Raw genomic sequence first — 8,364 nt, 5'->3', positions numbered from 1 at the left:
GGAGAACGATTTTTCTATAACTCACGCTCCGCCTGCGTGCAATAGCACATTTAGTGTGCGAGTGTGATGAAAACGAAATTTATCGGCTTGATAAGTTTAGTGTACGTTTATGAATAAGGGGGTAAAGCTTCAGGCATCTTACGGGCGAGCTCCATTGTACGCCACGTCTTTGCCTAGTCTGTGGCAAAGAGTAAGCTAATTTATAATAATAAAAAAACGCTGCGTTTTCACTTATTAGTTATTATTCGTTTGTGCGGAGATGTCACTTGACTTCCATACCTTTATCAGTGCACGAACGAATGCTCGCGCAGAACTGTTCACAACACTAAGTGAAAAACGCGCTTTTGTCGTGACGCAGGTCACGGCGTATTATGCTTCCAATATAATCACTTATCCACGTGGATAAGACATCTGTCACTCTCACACTGACATATTTGCCAAAATGTGACGAATACTAACCCCTATAGATAAGTGATATAATTGGAACGCCGGCTGGCTAACAATTGGCACTATATATCGGCTATACAGATTTCATTGAAGCTGCCATTCAAGGTAAAAACATTTCGTGAGGGACATATTCGTGGACACCAACAGTAGATACGACTTGTTTTTTTTTAAGTCAAGGTGTTAAATATAAATGAGAATAAAGGCATATTTACATATGCCCCGTAGCCGAATGGCATTTCTGCGACGCGAAACGAAAACGAAACGTCGGGAAAGGTAGTCTGGCTCTGTCGCGCCAATACGCAAGAGCGATAGAGATATTATCGTGAGCGTTATTATTTATGTTTATTTTTATTTATTATTTTTCTGATCTAAATCTATTTGACTAAACAGCCTATATATACTCTGTCAAACAAGTCTGTCAGTAAATAAGAACTAAGAAAACTATAGCTATCCTTTTCTCCAGCACCCTAAAGAACAGTATGCATACAGTTTTCTTTGTTCTTATTTACTGACAGACTTGTTTGATCAGTATAGTTAAAATTAGAGTGGACGACATGCTGTTTCGGCCCATGAATAAAAAAAAAATTTTTCATAAGTTTGTACGTCACTAGTAAAGTTCGTCTATACTTCATCTTGCACTCCAATGTCTTATGGTCAATACCAAGAAAAGTAAGTCGTATCTATTGTCAAATAAAATTCTTATTATCCTATATGGTACAGTTGTCATCAGAAATGGCTGCTTAAAGGCCAAGTGTGTACAGATACACACTTCGCCGCTTTATACAACTTTTGTATCCAACTGTACCTAAGCGCAGAAATATTGGCAGCTTTTAGTGATACATTTACGTTTGTGATTATACTAATTTTTCGATCTCACATAAGAAAACTCTGAAACAGAGTATATTAAAAAGAACCGTCGTTTTCGTTTCAAAATGTCTTCGAGTAATTTCCAAATTTGATTAGTTTTTGGAATTACCCGATGTCTATTTACCTTAAGGTATAACTATTGAGTCTAAAACGATTGTCTTAATTCCAAATTAACTTTATTATTTATCAGGATTTACATAATATTTACTATAATGTCGACATTTTTTGTCAAATTCACAATAATCGATATTAATAATTTTACACAGAAATGTGTAGCAGTAATCAACATTATTTTCACGCTATTAGTACTATAACTTGACCATAATGAAATAAAAAAAATCTTACTTCATATGTCGTCTTTAGGAAAAGGAACTTTTCTGTCTACCGACCGGAAAGCGTCAAATTTCCGGCCGCTACGCTGAACGAAGTGGCAGCTTCCCGGCTCTGTCGAACAGAAAAATAGTATACACATCTTGGCCAGTAATTAAGAAAACCTCAGATTATACAGAGTGGGGCCTGTAACAAAGGCGAAGAATTGAACTGTAGGCTATTCTCCTTATACTGATCAACATTTGTTCAGTGACTTTTAAAAATTATGAAGTCGTTAATTTTTTAATTTCTCATACAAAATAAATATTAGCTTCAATGTACGCCATTATTGTTGTCATTGACGTTGTCTGTCACACTTTAGACTTAACAGAATTCGCAATACATTACCTCTTAGAAAAAACTTTCAAGGGTGATAAAAATCAAAATACAAGTTATTTTTAAAAGTCGCCGAACAAATGTTGATCAGTATAAGGAGAATAGCCGAGAGTTCGCCTTTGTTACAGGCCCCACTCTGTATGTTTGTTGACAAAAATTACATTATCTGAGATATTTCTTACTTTACTAAGCCTAGGTACAGATGTAGTGCGAAAAAGGCTTCCTTCGTATTTTTCCGGGAACGTTCGTATTTGTCATGCTAGTTCAGTCAATGTCAGTACATCTTGTGCTGAGACTGACTGAAATAGCATGACACGTTCGTACGTTTCCGTAACAATGCGAAGGCAAATCTTTTCGCAATACATCTGTATGTAATCTACTACTGTCAACGTAACTGTTCGGAGCTTGGTTTTACACTCAAAGGTGATCGGCGTAAACGCTTAGACTTATAGTTCCTTCTTCCGATTACAGTTCATTACAACCAAATTTCATAGTACCATATTCCTAAAACGTCGCAATGCCAAAACAGATTAGTCTCATAATGTCTTAAACTTGAAATGACTTAAACCTACTTCTCAAATTACCGTATTTCCAAAATGTCTAAAAGTCAAATTAACTTAAAACCAAAACTTCCACTTTCTCAAAATGCAGTATATCGTCACTACTTAAAAAAAATCTTGTATCTTCGTCTGTCAATGAAAAGAAAATTGTAGTAAGTATGTATGGAATGCATATAGACTTACTGCGTTTTAACTTTCGAGGAACAGCGTGAGATACGAGATTTTTTAAAAGTAGTGACGATATGTGAAAACTGTATTTTTACAGTTTTTTCATAAATAGTTAGCATTGATTAACTAAATTAATAATACTAAAGTTAATAATAAAACACAGTGCAAGGAATATAATGCACACTGTAAATAAAATTTTAGGTATTCTGACAAAGTGTCATTTTGAATTTTGGTTATTAATGAAACTTTATACATTTCGGATATTGAATGTAAGAGGCCAATGTCATTTTGGCGTTTTCATGTACTGAAAATTTGTATTTTTGTAATTTTAGACATTTTACTACTAATCCGTTTTAACATTGCGACAGTCTAAGAACATGGTATTATAACATTTGGTTGTAACGAACCATAACCCTTCTTCCTATGAACGATTTGAAAGTTAATTCAATGATATTACTAAAACATTTATGGTTATTTTAAAACGCACAATCTGGCGTCGTCCAGTTGAAACTAATGGCCAAATTTAATCGCGAGAAGCTGAAGAGGTAAGGTTTAAAATCGAATGTTAAGGAAAGTTAGTAAGAGATTGTAGGACTAAAATCCCTCGCCTACTGTTTAAGTAGTGGTAGTGTACTAAAGCTTTATGTAAAAGGCACCCGTACTGTTCATTTGTGCCTATATATATGTCGAACTATATGTGTGTCGTAATTTAACCTATTTAGTGTCGTTTTTACGAAAAAGGGTCCTGGCAGCTGGTTCTTTCTTCATAAGAGCATCGGGGATGTATGTAGGAAAAGGATTCACAAAAATCTGTCATTAGCCAGGTTTCAGTAGGCCTAGCACATGATTGCCGAGCACAGATGTCATATATACCATAGATCAAGCAAACGTATCTACTTAGCGTGTCAAATGAACTCAGTGAAATCCACTGAGTTGTCCGTCTTTACTCGCAGCTTGCAGCTTTCGGGCGTCAATTTTTGTAAGTTGAAGTCAACCAAAACATAAAAAATGCCTCGTTACGTGATATTCAATTGCAACAACACAAAAATTATGAACAATCAAGAGCCTGAGACATATTTAAAATTACAGGCAAGAATCAACTTCAGTACAAAATTTGACACGCTCGGCCCCTATACAAATATATGAATTTGTTTCTTCTATCTAAATTAAGTTCTGTGTTGCCGAGTATGTCACCGCGAGATATACCACCCGTCCTTATGTCATTAATACAATCAGAAAAAGACGTGTGATCTGATCTATCTCGCGGCAATCATGTGCTAGGTGTACACATGTCGCGAGGCAATATTTTTGCGCATTACTTCGGCCGAGGTACTTCTACACAGCACGTTTGCCGCGCGAGGAAATTGTCAAACTCTGTGTGTACCCGGCTATTGTAATTTGAACTTTATGTGAAAAAAGTCACGTTGGAATGGCAATTTTTAGAAGATGGATCCTTTTCGTTTTACAATCCAATTGAAGTGGAGTGCGGTACCTTTTCCGCAGGAGCGACACGCATTTCAAATATCATAATTTTCCATTTATTTACATAGCAGAATATATGTTGTGTGGAGTCAAATTTTATACTATAGTTTTTAAAAATTAATAAAATATTAGAATTATCACAAAATTGGTAACACCAATTGGTTAGCTCATGTATATACGGAGAGAAATACATTATTGTGTGTCCTATCTTTATTTTTGTACAGTTTTGAGGGAGGTCGCCGCTTTGTATATAAACGCGTGGTTCGGTGTCGAAGGATTTTAACTTTCATATTAAATAAGGGCTATTAGGAGCGTTTCAGTGGTTTTACTGAGATCACAAAGCTTTTCAGTGTTATTTTATATCGACAGGTCAGTTACATAGTCGACTAAAACTTGATATAATTTAACAAATCGAGATATACTAAACAACACATTAAAATGACCATGTATGTTTAAATATTTGAATTCAGAACCATTTTGAACAATAAATATTATAGAGACATTCTTACACGCGTCTCTTATATAGAAAACATCCATGACTCAGGGACGCTCTCATAACACAAATGCCAATGCCACTAGCGAGATTCGATCCCAAGAATATCCTCGAAGGGTTTGGTAACCGGTAGGACCCTGCGGTTTTACCGGTTACCGAACCCTTTCAACTCTTTCAACAATATAACTGAGGTGTGCGTCGACCCATCGTTTACTTTATCGCAATGTGAATAAAGTTTACATTGGCTGTAGGTGATGGTATGTGAATTCCTGGCAATTGTGTTGCCCGTGTGCACCTTAAGCACAGTATAATAAAGAGTACTATCGTACAGTATGGCCACTCCCGCTTCCCGCTGAAAGCGCCGCCCACCCCCTCTCAGTTACCTCACAGTTTCCGCCAGTCAAAAACGCGAACAGTCGACCTGTCATATTTCACTCATACAAGCATGGTACGCGTTCACCTACACGAGCTTAGAATGTGTGTTAAGAACGCGCCTCTTTCATATATTTGATCGCCAGTGTCCGATCCGAGGTGTGACTAAGGTCTATTAACTAATAATGCTTAGGGCATCTTATTGTCATATATTGGTAGAGGCTTAATCGTGGTTAAAGGAGATGAAACTATGGCAATTTAAATGTGTTGTTGGTATCAGTAACAGACTTACCTGTCTTTTTTAATAATAATAGGTATTTCAGAAAACAAGGGCAACATTACTAACTTTTAAAAAAAAAATGTTGTCTTGTGTTGTTTGAGATTCAACTAAAGCTTTCAATGCATTTTAAAATAATAATTAATTTGTAACAAAAACGCTCAAAATATATTGAGTAATCTTTTGTGGCAGCCGCACATTTTGTGACAATATTTTCTCAACTATTATAAGGTTTGACTTAAATATATTTTCAGTATTTAAATCATATTAAATATATGTATTTGAATACTTAATAACTATGAAAGTTCCTTTTGATATCGGTCATAATAAGATAAAGAGGAGTAATGAAAAAAACGAGCGAAAGATAATTATAAACTTAAAATGTTTCCATAATTTGTGTAGATCAATATTTATTTACTCTTATACAAAAAAAGTTATAATAATTTTGATGGTATTAGAATCTCATGGAGTTTTTAGTAAAGATTTATTTATCCCATGATTCTTCAAATACACTTGAGGGTTAGGAATTCTGGTGTATTTTCAAAGTTCATTGACCCTATTATAATAAGCTATAGCTATGCCTTTTATTTGTGACATTTTTTTCAATCCATAGAAGATTTGGAGTTATATCAAAGTTTTTGACAACACTAACAGCCAATATTCAAGTAAACAAGTTGGCTGGCGCTTCAAGAGAAATTCATGAAAAATACAACTTTTCTCTTGAAATATTTGACTTTTCTTGACATATAAAGTGGATACAACAATGGATGTTTTTGCGGCCTAAAGTACATTTTAAGAAGGTCGCGTATTGCAATAGGTCAGCAAATATTGAGTTGTCATCATTCGAAAATATGCATTTACTATATTATCTGATCAAATGACTGGTGCTAAGATTGCTCACTTGCTAAGCGTTACTTACCCAAGCAAGCAACTATTTTATTTATATTTATTACATAAAACACATTGTCTTTATGGTTGTATAGAAATAAGTCCTTAGGATCGAGAATCGTATTTTATTTTACACGATTTAAATGAAAAATTCAAATAACGTATATTTTTACGATTGAAGTATAATATTCGTCAAATCACTACCTATATGCACTTTTGCTTCAACTATTTTGGTGAAACTGATAAAAATATTATAAATTTTTATTTTTAACCGTTTTCTTGTATAGCAAGCTTTGGCTCCAGTCATTTGATTATTCCTATACTTTTACTAGTTTAAGTTCTAACAAAACTTTATATTAATGTCAAAATTATCCTTCTACCACGTGTGATAGTGTGGCTCTATGAATAATATCATTTTTATCATAAAACCTTGTACATATTAGTCGTAGTTAATAGTAAGTTTCATTAAGATCATAAATAGGCGTATGTACGATATATTATATATTAGATGTGTTTGTTTTACCGTAATTACGAGTTTCGACCACAATGGCCGCCGATTTGACTACCATTACCCGTGGTGCCTTTACAAGTGGTCGAGTAATATAGTCAACTTAAAATATTATTGTAAGGCAATGCTTTTCGCTGACATTCTGATTTTTATTGTTTTTAAATCGTTATGTTGAATTATGTATACAACTATAGATGTAATACGATGGAACTGGTCTGGTAAGCACATTTTGTTAGTAGAAAAGATGGCAGAATTGGAAAATGTAAATGTCACTCGGGTCGGTTGATACAGATGTAATGCGAAATGATTTTCCTTCGTCATTTCACGGAAACTCGTGAACTTGTCATGCTATTTCAGTCAGGCTCAATACAAGTACTAACGCTGACGGATCTAGCAATACAAATACGAACGTTTCCGAGATATAACCTAACCATAAAATTAAAATGTTGAAAAAATCCCCGACCGCGACATAGTGGACCGATGTTCATGAAACATGGCTAAGAACACTCCCGACTAACTCAGCTTTCAAACAAAACTAAATCTAAATCGGTTCAGCTACGACGCCACAGATTGACACACACACACAGACAGACAGACACGTCAAACTTATAACACCCCGTCGTTTTTCCGTCGGGGGTTAAAAATACGATGGAGAAACATTTTGCATTACATCTGTAAAGCTGTCGCTATTATTTATTATTTAAGCGTATGGCGTATATTTGCAGACAATTAATATTATAAGTCGACATCCAGGTTACGCAACCAACCGATCGCGTCAGGTGTCAAATTGGTATAGAGATTGGTATTGGCTGTCGCTAGTATGGAGATACTCTACCAATTTTGAATTTCGCGCCTTATGTACTGAATTCAAGACTTCGAAAAGAGGTTTCGGATTTGATATTTTTTTTACTGACGAAATTGGTTTACCAAACTCGACGCTTACTGTTACAGTCATTTTAATACAACGGCGATTAACGTAAGCGTCATAGGTTCCTTATTATTGAAGATTATCACGAATATATAGAAATATGTTTATATGCGATATGGATAGGCATGCAAGATATGCGTCCTTGCCAGTTATTGAGGCGAATTTATTTACTCAAAAGTGCTATTTCTTTTATGTTTACTTAGGTTACATTTTGGCTTAATTTTATAAAAATCCGATATATTTCACGGATATTTTATAAAATCAAGTCAGTACAGGAGAAATGTTAATTCTTTGGGAGGTAAGCCTTTAAATTGGTATGTAATTCAAAATATTTCATTTTTAAGGCTGTGTCTTAAACCTTTGCAAAATTTAATAATTAACACGTTTGAACGTAGATTTTTTTTTCAATGTTAATATCTAGGGTGTCATAAAATCTTCTACTGTCCTACCCGAAACTAAACATAATCGTTTGTTTATTGACATGGACTTAATAATAAATAACGTGAAAGGTTCATAGTATGTGTAAGTAATCTGTAGCACATTCTAAGTACAATGCAATATGTTATATTTGTAACTACAGTACAGTAACAATATTCAGACTTGCCAACTAATAAAAAAAAAATGTATAGATCTTGAAGTCATTTGGCAAATCTGATCTTTATTGGTATG

The sequence above is a fragment of the Leguminivora glycinivorella genome, chromosome 19 (genome assembly GCF_023078275.1).
Source record: "Leguminivora glycinivorella isolate SPB_JAAS2020 chromosome 19, LegGlyc_1.1, whole genome shotgun sequence".
In the NCBI taxonomy this organism is placed as follows: domain Eukaryota; kingdom Metazoa; phylum Arthropoda; class Insecta; order Lepidoptera; family Tortricidae; genus Leguminivora; species Leguminivora glycinivorella.
The sequence above is the reverse complement of the archived record's forward strand: the minus strand, read 5'-3'. Positions refer to the sequence as shown.